The sequence below is a fragment of the Etheostoma spectabile genome, chromosome 22 (genome assembly GCF_008692095.1).
Source record: "Etheostoma spectabile isolate EspeVRDwgs_2016 chromosome 22, UIUC_Espe_1.0, whole genome shotgun sequence".
Taxonomy (NCBI): Eukaryota; Metazoa; Chordata; class Actinopteri; order Perciformes; family Percidae; genus Etheostoma; species Etheostoma spectabile.
The window spans coordinates 11,265,837-11,277,509 of NC_045754.1; the positions used below are offsets into that span (position 1 = coordinate 11,265,837).

General features: G+C 39.8%; 1 long non-coding RNA gene across 1 annotated transcript in view; it reads left to right on the forward strand.

The window, feature by feature from the left end:
• The first annotated feature begins 7,384 nt into the window (after positions 1–7,384).
• The window catches only part of LOC116672490 (uncharacterized), an 18,876-nt gene continuing 14,587 nt past the window's right edge, over positions 7,385–11,673 (forward strand). Inside the window, exons 1-2 of the long non-coding RNA XR_004327566.1 lie at positions 7,385–7,466; positions 11,264–11,270. This is a non-coding gene — a long non-coding RNA (uncharacterized LOC116672490). The remainder of the gene's footprint in view (positions 7,467–11,263; positions 11,271–11,673) is intronic.

Genomic DNA, 11,673 nt, shown 5'->3' on the forward strand with positions numbered 1-11,673 from the left:
ACATTTCCAAAGCTGCTATTAGTCCTTCATTCTACTTTATCATGTTGTTTTTTTAGTTTTATTTAGTATTTCTGGCTTGTCTGCATGTGTGGTAATGCTGGGCTCAGCCACTTGACCATATTTCTGTTACATGTGAAGCACTTTGTGGAATAATTTCATTGTGACCTCTTGATTATTTGAGTGTGAATGAAATGAGCTTGGAGGGTTGTGGTGACGAGAGGCAGGCAAAGCGAGATGACTGAAAAACAAACCCTTCATAGAAGGAAACAAGCTTTCAATGTTCGACCGAACCTTCTAATTTTCCGCTTCATTAAGAGCCCCAGTACTGTGAGCCCAAGGCCAGAGGCCACTTGAGGCAGAGGCAGACCCTTTAATAGCCTGTTTACTACCAGACTTGGGCAGTGTAGGGAGCAAATTGAAGGACTGAGCTTGTTAACAATTTATTTGCTGCAGTGACTGATTTTAGGGTTTGCATACTGACAAAGGTCACATTTGTTACGTTCTTCACTGGGTAAGACTTAATGCCACATTCACCGAGGTTAATGATCCACACTGATCATTTTCAGGGAAGGCTGGTTGTAATGATGCATGATTGGAAACGGCTTCCCTTCTTTCTGGCCACTGGATAGGTCAGAAATTGGTGTTCAGTACAGCAAACCAAGACGAGTGGTGCCAATTTTTTTTAATTTATTTTACTTACCGTCAAAACCAATCAATTTGTGCATACAGATGGAAATACTACACATGTTCCTGAATAACTTCAATTTCACACTCACTTATCACTGTCAAGATCATTGTAGATTTATGGAACCAAGAAAAACCCCTCAGAAGACCCCACAGCTGTTGGTTATGGCACTGTCTTTACTGCATGTCTAGGCATTTCTTACATTGAGTGGAGCTATGAATAATGCAGTTGCAGTATTATCTCATTGCTTTTCAACCCACAAACCGGAGCTGATAATAAATGTCAGTTGATGCAAAACAATGAACAAGATCTTGTCAGTTAGCTTTCATTTGAAGGAAACTCCTGACCTTTTTAATTTAGATTGTGGATGTAAAGAGACCTGATTCTTTTTTTTTTAAAGGAAATTGTAGGAAAATGTCCTTGATTTCTTCAAACCCGCTTCCTTATCTCATCTTCTTTTTTCGTGTTCTGCAGAAAAGGAATGGAGATGGTGACATTATGATCCAAGAGTCATCTGTGTTTTTGCACCTTAGTGACTTCTGACAGCTCTTTCTTTCTCCCTTTTGTCTTCTTTTTCCCTCACTTTCTGTCAGACCATGTAATACATGCAAGGTTAAACATTGTCTGGACAAGGACTAAGGGCGTACACAGTCAATGGGCCTTAACTGAAACAAATGTGAAGTTGCAGCAGAATGGGAAAACCGTAGCTGCCGAGTGTGGCCAAGGCTGCTGTGATGTGAATTTATGTCCAGCAAACGTGTGGGCTGAACCTGCAGACTATAAACAAAGTTGGAGGACCCACTGAGCACTAACACGCTCTGACATCAGATTACATACCTGACCCTGGGCACAACTTGATCAGTGAAGGTGTTTGAAGGGCGGGAACCCATGTGCATTACCAACCAGCAACTGCTCCTCTTCTTTGTCATTTATGTCATATTCTCTTTGTGTTACTCTCATCAGCCTCTGTATCATGAATTAAAAAGGCCAGCTACAAACGTAGCTCTCAGCTAACCTGGAACTAGGGCAGGTCATTTACAGAAGCATCCTTGTGAACTTTTTGTGAAATGCTGTTTCTCGCTCGTTTTGTTGCTTCCGACTGGCTGCACTCCTCGACCAATGCAATTCGGCATTGAAGGTCCTTCCAAGTCACTGGTTATGACAGGCTTTTCCTGGGCTCTTTCTGCTGCCTGGGGGTGACCCTAATACCCTTTCAAACCACCATGTGGAACCGAGGGCACATGGCAAGGCCGAGCGAGTTGGCCGGTGGTGGGATTCTTGACTGTAGATTGTACGAGGAGTTTGTGACTGGGATGGAAGAGATGAAGCATAACAAGAAAATTTATCAATGAAGGGTTAAAGTGCAGAGCACAAATTGATATGAGCAACATATGGGAGAGTTTATTCCGTAGCAATGTGGAAAATGTATAAGAGATGCTGCCTTGAAAATCCAATTCATGGGATTGTCAGAGAGATGATGATGATTATGATGATGATGATGCATTGTGAACTAGGGAAGTGGTGAAGCAGCATTGCAGAGATATGGAGCAGCTGTACCCTTGGCCCTTGAACCTATCATGCACCGGTGCTCTGTCCGTCCGCTGGTCTTTCTGCCTCCTGTCGGCTCCCCGTTAGGCAGCGGAGTCCAAGAGGAAAGAAATGCTGTCCTTCCCCAGCTGGCTCGCCTTGCGATGGCCTACAGTCAACATCCCCATGCACAGCAGCATTGCCATCTGGAGCATCCTCCGTCCCACTCTGTTTAATGTTTTTTCTTTTTTTTTTTCGTTCACACAGACACTCTTTCTCTGTCTTTGTTGCGCAAAGACCATTAATACGTGCACAAGGGTGCACACAATGCAATGAATACTCTCATCTAAACCACAGCGGACAGCAGGTTTTCACTGATGCACACCCAAACAACTGGAAGGCGGACTCATTTGGTTTTGTCTCGAGATGAAAGCCATGCATGTGATAGTATATCATCAGTCTGTGCACAGGACACTACATATTAATAATGGATATTTATTCTGTTTGGTATTCTTTTCATGAGCTCAAAGAGATGATCAGACAGTGGAATCATTTATGTAGCTGGCTGGGAGGACAACAGCCCTTTACAGGTCAGACATTTATTTTATTTTGGTTTCAGCTCTGCCAAGAAAATAAAACACAACCATCCGCCTGTCTCTTATAGGACATTGCTACACATTTATATTAGCATAGTAAAGGTCAGCGTTGCTGTATTTCACAAACTCCACATCTCTCTTTGCTGTGACTCACTCGTGTTAAGTAGATTTGGACGTGCATTTATACTATAGAGCGTTTGCACTCAGTCCAAGGTGATTCCTTGTCTCTGACATGTGTTGAAATTTAATTTAGTGCTCTGGATTTTCACATTATGCTTTCTTTGTCTAATAACGTGACACTGTCACAGGTCAGGAAAATTCATAATACCTTACATATCTCATTGATTTCACTTCCATCAGCTACAACCCCATACAAAAAGCAGTGTTTAATCCACTTCTCCTTATAAATATTTGGTTGCCTCATACAGCTTGCTGCATTGTGTATTGACTGCATTATTGAAATTCCATTAATTGCCAGTCCCTCAGTGTCAGATCCAATGTTCAACCAGGAACAATCGCATGAACACAGCGATGGCTGCATGACTAGTATGCTAGCTATTGTTGTGCTGGGATTTCATCAGGATTCAATAGCCTGCATCTTCAGTGTGTGAGAGATGCGGTGGGACGCGACAGGAGGGACAAGTGGAGGAAAGAATAATTACTGGGCCTATTTCCTCCCCAATTCATTCTCGCACCAGCAGACCCAAGAAGAAGGAGTCTTCCCCCTGCATTGTTATTATGAAATGAAAAATGGGCAGCGGATCAGTACAGTGACAGGCCGTTTGGTGTATTTACCTGTCATTTGTCTCCTTTTGGACAGGAGTGGACACTGTGCAGTTTAAGGTGGTGCGCGCCAACTGATGATATCAGTTTCTGAGCCCCCGCTTTGTGTTTTTAGATGGATGTGCTGCACTGTAAGCGTTGGGTGTAATCTAGCCACATGCTGGTTGTCGGACATGGAAAGGAACACAGTGTATTTCAGATGTAATACGTTTGAAAACAGGCCTAATTAAAAAGCAAACAGGCACTTGGCAAGCATTGATTGTTAGTGTACCTGCACATTGAGGATAAGGACGGGACCATTCAACTGCAAGGATATTCTGTATTAATTAGTGGCTCGAAGCAAAGGCCACTTTTGAACATGGGGAGAATGCATTGGCATGTATTGTCACTTCTCCTACACTCATGTTACTAGATGAGGTGGACCCCTGCACGTCGGCTGATATTGGCTGTAAACGATTGAATCTTTAGAGGAAGGTACAGTGAGCATGCACATCAATACACATCAGCTATGCCCAAACTCCTTTTTATTAGCTTTAAAAAATAGTTAAGTCCTTTCCAATTTTTGTTTGTATTGGATCAATTTGCACCAGCTGTCAGGCATATGAGGACTAATGGAGGTGTCATGCTGGGTTTATTCATGAGTTTAGAATTATATGATTCCATCTGCCTTCAGGATAGTTCTGAGTTATTGAGCTTAAAGAGGATTTCTACATCCATAGAGTCAAATGGCGATTAAACACTCAAAACTCATTGCTTTTGTAACAGTGACATTAATTGGTATTCATTGCCTTGGTTGATGTGAATGACTCCGCTTGGACAAAAAGTAAGACAGGAATTCCAAGGACACCGAATCTATCACAAGTTGGCAGTAAACTTTTGTGGAAACCGTAAAAATCCTCTGATTACTTTTAGTACTAGATAAACGTTAATTTCCATTTTTATATATTACTTATAGTTATCTGTGCCTTGTTTAAGCCTCCCGATAGGTACTGTCCCTTTACATATTGAACAGATGTAAAATATTAAAAAAAAAAACCAACCTTTTCACGTCCAATCTGTCAGTTCAAAGTTTTTACATTCACTTATCACAGTAAAGCTGAGGTACCCACTGAGAGACCTTTTGAAAGGAAATGTCCCACGTTTAAATTGTCGAGAAAAAAGCAACCTTTAAAAGCTCCTGTAGAGCAATTTGACAGAAAGACAGTGATGTGTAAAATTCAGCCGGGATATAAGTCAGAGAAATGTAGTAATGTTTGAATAATGGACTGCCAGTCTAATACGCTCTGTCTTCACCAAATCAACTCTTAACAGTAGACACAGATTTAGGCTGAATCTCATTTCTCTATCTTACCTAGGACTGGGCAATATATTGATATTATATCGATATTGTAATATGAGTCTAGATATCGGCTTCAATTTTGGATATTATATTGTGATATGACATAAGTGTTGTCTTTTCCTGGAATTATAAGCTGCATTACAGTAAATTGGTGAGATTTTCTGAATTTACCACACTGTTCTGGCTGTTCTATTATTTTTCCCACTTCGTCAGTAATGTGGATACAATGACTATTATTTATCTTAAATCTAAGTGTGAAGCTATTTTGTTAAAGCGTCAGATGTCAACGCTACAATATCGCCGCAATATTGATATTGAGGTATTTGGTTAAGAATATCATATCTGATTTTCTCCATATTGCCCAGCCCTAGTCTTACCTCTCTCCCTTTGTTTGCACGTTCACGTGAGAGTAAGGGCTGTCCCAATACTCATTTTGTTCGAGGGGTAGGGCTAAGGGGGAGGGGTAGAGACTCCTTAGTTTTAAGAACATTCGTGACCTTACTTCAAAGTAAGGTTTACCCAGAATACACTGCGCAGCCGGCAACAATGGCGACCAGATTAACCAGAAAGACCATAAATGTTAGTAAATGTAAATAATTGATTTAAAAATTACGACAGTATTGTTTTGTGCTCTATACATTCCTGTACATATATACTGGCAATTGTGTTAATTGAAACGTTTTTGATTCTTAATTAATTAAAAACGTTATTTATTATTGTATTGGTACTGTATTGTTGTGATTTGTAATTAATTCCTGTTCATGCACATGTACATTGTTGACACGGGACGTATGAATTTCAGATCAGCTGTAGTTTTTTTTTGTAGTCTTGTGTGGGTTTTTTTTAGTTTTTTTTTTTTTAGTTTTACACATTTTTTTAATTTATTTTTTTATTTTATTTTATTTGAGAAAAACAAAAGGGGACATTTTCACAAATGTAAATATGCCAGATTGTAGCCTTAGGCTAATTTCCATCTGCAGACCCCCTGGCAGGTTGATGGTACACAAAAAATAATAAATGCATACAAATACACTATACACAGGCTATATACAGAGAAACAAGGACAGTGATCACATCATGTCAGAACAGACAGTAACAAGAAGAATGGAGAACAAAGGACATATAGAGACAAAAAAAAAAAACCACAATTTTGCACATGCCCTGTCTGTTTGAGTGCCTTTTATGTGTGACATGTAAGTTGTGGTTCTAATAGTTAATAATGGTTCTGTAATATATTTTCATATGTTTTTGCCTGTTATGTTTACTTTATTGTGCAATAAAAACATATTTTTGTTAAAGAAAGTGTTTCTGAACATCACTGTCATTCAAAACAGTGATAACTGAAACAGATGTACAACACACCATGCAGTGTGTATACAAATATTTATTGCAAACAGACCTAATAAGTAGTAGCCTACACAGATAAGAGCATCTGCACCACCACCGCCACCACATTAAACACAAAAGAAATATAAAATATGTACATTCATATGACACCCACGCAATCGACATACACACACACACACACACACACACACACACACACACACACACACACACACACACTTGCAGATGTGACGGTTGTGGGACTACTCTAATGGTCCTCTACAGCCAGTCTCGCTGAGTTGTGTATGTGAGGCTGCGTCTGCGTCTGCACATGGGAAAATCAAGTGAAATCAGGGCGAGCACGTCGACACCACGGAGACACAAACCCACAGCAGTTATCAGAAGTTCTGCTCATTTATTCTTAAATGTCTGTGATCGTATAGTGGATTTTTTTACAAGAATTATAACAAAAATGGTTTCACAGTAATCTAAAATTAAATAAAATCCTAACCTCCCAAATTTCTATTGTATGCCAATACAATATTTTAAACAGTAGGCTACCGCATCTCCAACACCAGAATACAGCACCTACATTAACACTATACATTTTCATTTAACATTGCACATACATAAAAGTCAACAACAAATTCAATAACTGTTACCTGCACATGGGAAAATCAAGTGAAATCAGGGCGAGCACGTCGACACCACGGAGACACAAACCCTACACACACACACACACACACACACACACATTGAATTAGCCAGAAGCAATGTAGAGTTAACTAATTTAACATTTGGCTCTAAATTCAAAACGAATGCTTCAAACGACGCCAAACTAACAGCATTGAGCGCTAAAGTACAATACAAAAATAATACAATAAAATTAAACATTGTGTAGTGGCTTTAAAACGTTTTTTTAGCTAATATTGTCTCTGCAGCGTGTAACATGCAACTTACCACAGCAGTTATCAGAAGTTCTGCTGTGGATTACCCATAATTCCCTATCTTTAACCCTGCGGCGCATTGAGAAAGTGACACCAGCAGGTGGCGCTGTTCCCATATATGCAGGAATTTAACTTAACCTATTTACAACCCGTTACACAGACGTCATCTTGGAAGTATGTTTAACCAAATGGTGTCCCATTTCATAGGGGTATGTTTTCACCCCTTGCCCTTACCACTCGGTTTTGAGGGCCAAGGGCTAGGAGTAAGACAGAGAAATGGGATTCAGCCTTACTGAGGCTGGATCTTTTGGTTTAGGGAAAGGGAGTTATCAGTGTTTCACCTACAGCGTAGCTGTCAACACACTAATAAATGTTGTTTTGCTACACCAGCAAGGCGATGTTGTCTTTGACGGTCTCAGAGGTAAGTGCACCTTGAGCAGAAAACTGTATCGATTAAATTAAACATACATACTGTGTTTCTAAAGTCTGCAGCATTAAAGTGTTACTATATTTCACCCAACATCTTTGCTAGTTCTTGCCACCATCACCCTTGAGTTTCTCACTGACTGGTTAGAGGCAGAGATGTTGAAGCCTTCGGCTCATATACACGATAACGTGCATCTATCTGCAAAAGGTTTGCTGTCAGAAGTAAATCCAGAGCGATTAATCGGCGGTTACACTCACACACTGCCGTTATTTTCTAGCATTGCAGAAAATGCAAAAAAAAAAACCTGGGGGGAAAGTCAATTTGCTCCAGCAATTTGCAGAAACAGATCATGTCAGTCAACCAACACGCTGTTGACTTTGATGGCACCAACCACCGCCGCACAGAGACAAACTCACTCCTATGAACTCTGCTGTGGGTGCTTTCAGGTTTTCCCTTCCTCTCTCTCTCTCCTTTTATCTACTCTGTCAATACACTCCCCGCACACATCAATGGCATGCTCCTGTACACTCAGCCCCTAGAAAAACACAATCTTTAAAAAATAAATACATAATGCCAATGGCAGTGAAGCTGGTGGGAGTGGTAGCAGTGTGAGCCTTCAGACTGACTCATACTTCTGCCCACTGACTAAATGCATTAACTCAAAACCACTGCAGACAATATGGATTTCATGCATTGATTTTCTTATTTTAAAACTTAATAAACTGTAAAGAAAAAAGAAGAAATAATTTCCCTCAACTGGTGGACTGATTTCCCTTTGTGGCTGACATTAATAAGTTAGCTTTCCATGCATAATTGAAAACTTTGTTTTAATGAATGGACTGGGTGGCTTCACAGAATGCTGTTGTCATGTTATAGAGTAAATTCCTCGACAGCAATGCTCTAATGCTTCCTTAACACACATACAAGCTTTTACAACAAGCAGATTTGCATTATAATTTACGTCATTCTCAACAGACCGTTGGCTCACTAAATAGCAAAGTAAAGAATATTTTTATTTCTAGCCTCTACTCATGTTGTGGACGTTTTTTAAATTCAGAGCATGTGTGTTTCAGCTTCTAGCCATTGACTGAAAATGTTAATGGTGTAGAGAATTTGAAAGGAGTATTGAGGGTTTTACACTTGACTGTAAAGCAGCCTTTTCAAGTGTGTCCTTATTTGATTGAGTGATGTTGAAGGTAACATGTGAACATGTTTTTACAGATGTTGGGCACTAGGCTAATGAAAATTAACAACTGGTCACAAATTAAAACAATAGTATAAATTAGGGGTGGGAAAAATAATTGCATCGCGATTCTGTCTAAAATTATTCAATGGTCTATTCTGATAAGGTAAAAATTATTCTAAAAGAGGATGGACAACATCTTGGGGGCGGCTGTGGCTCAGTGGCAGAGCGGTTGCCTGCCAATTGGAAGGTTGGTGGTTCGATCCCCGCCCCTGCAGTCATTGTCGAAGTGTCCTTGGGCAAGACACTGACCCGAATTGCCCCCGGTGCTGTGCATCGGAGTGTAATGTGTGGATGTTTATCTGATGAGCAGTGGCACCTTGTACGGCAGCCCCGCCACAGTGTATGATGTGTGTGAGGTGAATGTTCCTGTAGATGCAAAGCGCGTTGGGACAGTTGTTAAGACTGGAAAAGCGCTATATAAATACAGCACATTTACATTTACATTTAGAGTTTAGGCAACAGTGCAGACGAAAAAACACAAAAAAGGAACAAATTAATTTTTGTATATACACATGATCTAATAAGACATACAGTACATAAAATAATTAGGCAAAACACAAAGGCTGTTCATCTACTTTATCCCATTACAACTGACCACCTCATGTTCCATATTCTACCTTTAAACATGACTGAGCCTCTGACATGGACGATTACTGTGGGAAGTGACTTTCACAAACGTGTTAAAGGCCTAAGCACGGAATGAGTACAAAATAAAAACCTCAGTAGATGCAACATTTCATTAAAACATTGTGTGTAACAAATACTGTATATGTCAAAGTCTAACAAACTGATGTATACAGTATGTAATAATCATGCATGGAAATGTACACAAAAACCCATTGTTGCATTGATAATCTGTTTAGAATCGAATCGTTGGCTTCTGAATCGGAATCATATTGTGAGGTGCGAACATATTCCCAACCCTATTATTAATAGATAAATAGTGGGTTTTCTGGTGTGGTTTAACATTAACATTCCATTGGGAGATTCTCTTTACAAGCCAAATTCAATCAGAAAGAAACTCAGTTTGAACCACCATCTAGAAACTTTCAGCTTCATCTATTTCATTTGTGATGTGCTACAATTACAATAAAACAATACAAATAATAAACCCTTTGAGTATATTAGAGTATGTATCATATTTTTATTTTGAACATTGTGAGGGAACTAGGAAGAATGATTGAATATCTTTACATGTCAGACATCTTATTAAAGAAAACAGATGCTAGTACCTCTGAACATTTTAGCTAAGCATGTATTTTTTTCTTCTCTGGCGTTTCTCTCTGAATATCTTGTCGTGGCCTCAGCTCATCCTAATTATTGTATTCTGAACTGTGCTGCATAGACAGCCACAGGTTTACTTCTGGTGTTTATGCGGGGCCTTCTAAATGATTTTGTTCTGCTTGGCTGCACACTTTAATGAAAGTGTAATGCTTTTGGAATGGTGGAATCAGCTGAGTTGGGGCGGATTAGCACTTCCTTTTTCCACAGCCTTGATGTTTAATTACCACAAGTGTGTTGTTTTCTTATTCATCTGTTACTTTTTCTTTTTCAACTTTGAGACGGCTCACATTTAGCTCAGGGCTTGAGTAATTGGTATACTTGGGAGGAGGGAAGGAAAACGAGGAGCACGAGTGTCCGCCAGGCAGAAGACTTGGAAAGGTTGTTGGGGGCAGCCACTATTTTTATAACTGCCATGCTTTCCCCGCAGACCTCTATGCAAAACATAGCTGAAGCAATATTTACATTCAGATTATTAATTTCTCTATCTTCTCGTCACTGCACTCTCACCTACACTACAGTCTTACCCATCATGCACAAACCCACATAATTGTTTCCTTCTTTCCTTTTCTCTCTGGTTTTCTCCTGCAACATCAAGTTCTGGATTATCATCACACCCAGCCGGTGGAGTCTGTTTAGGTCATTGGTTGGCTTTGACCTGTATTTAGCATTTAAATCAGGCCAGGCTTGGCTGTGATCTCATTATTGGGCCACCTGACTGTATTTGATGTAAAGCCAGGGCATTAATAAGGATCCCTCAAGGGTTGAGGGAGGGAGGGAAAGATGAGGCTTGTCCTGCAGCCCAGCTAATTTACTGCAGCAGAACAAGATGGAGAGACTGTGTTATTATAGACTTGATCGCTTGGCAGGTCGGCTTGTAATTGATCTGTGCCCTGCTGAAGCGCACAGTGGTGATGGAGGGTGTGGTTGTGGAGGAAGAATTGGATGCAGAATGTTATACATACTGTACAACAGTGAGACAGATCCATGGTATGAAAACCGAGAGGACAGGCAGAAGATGGTAAGACAAGTAAATATATATATATATAAATATATATATATATATATATATATATTTGTTTTTTTTTTTAACCTTTATTATCCAGGTAAACTGTTGAGAAACAATTCTCATTTACAAACATGACCTGGCCCAGAGGCTACAGAAATAGATATGAACATACTGTACAACTTTACATAGTCAAACGCTAGACACATAAAACAAGCAACTGAATAAAAGAAAGACAGTCAACGAAGAAAGAAAGAGAATAAGAGCTTAATATGTGTGTATAAATATGGTTCATGATTGTCAGCAGGAACAAGAGTCAACAATGTAATTTTGGAGGTTTGCGTAAAGGTGGAGATTGGGATCAGAGATGTAAGTTTCAGGGTATTTTGTAGTGTATTCCAGTCACGTACTGCTGCAAAGCGGAAGGCATTACGTCCAAAGGTAGTAGAGGTAGGAGGGGTTCTAAATTTAATCAAATTACTCGATCTTGTGTGATAGGTGTTATGAACG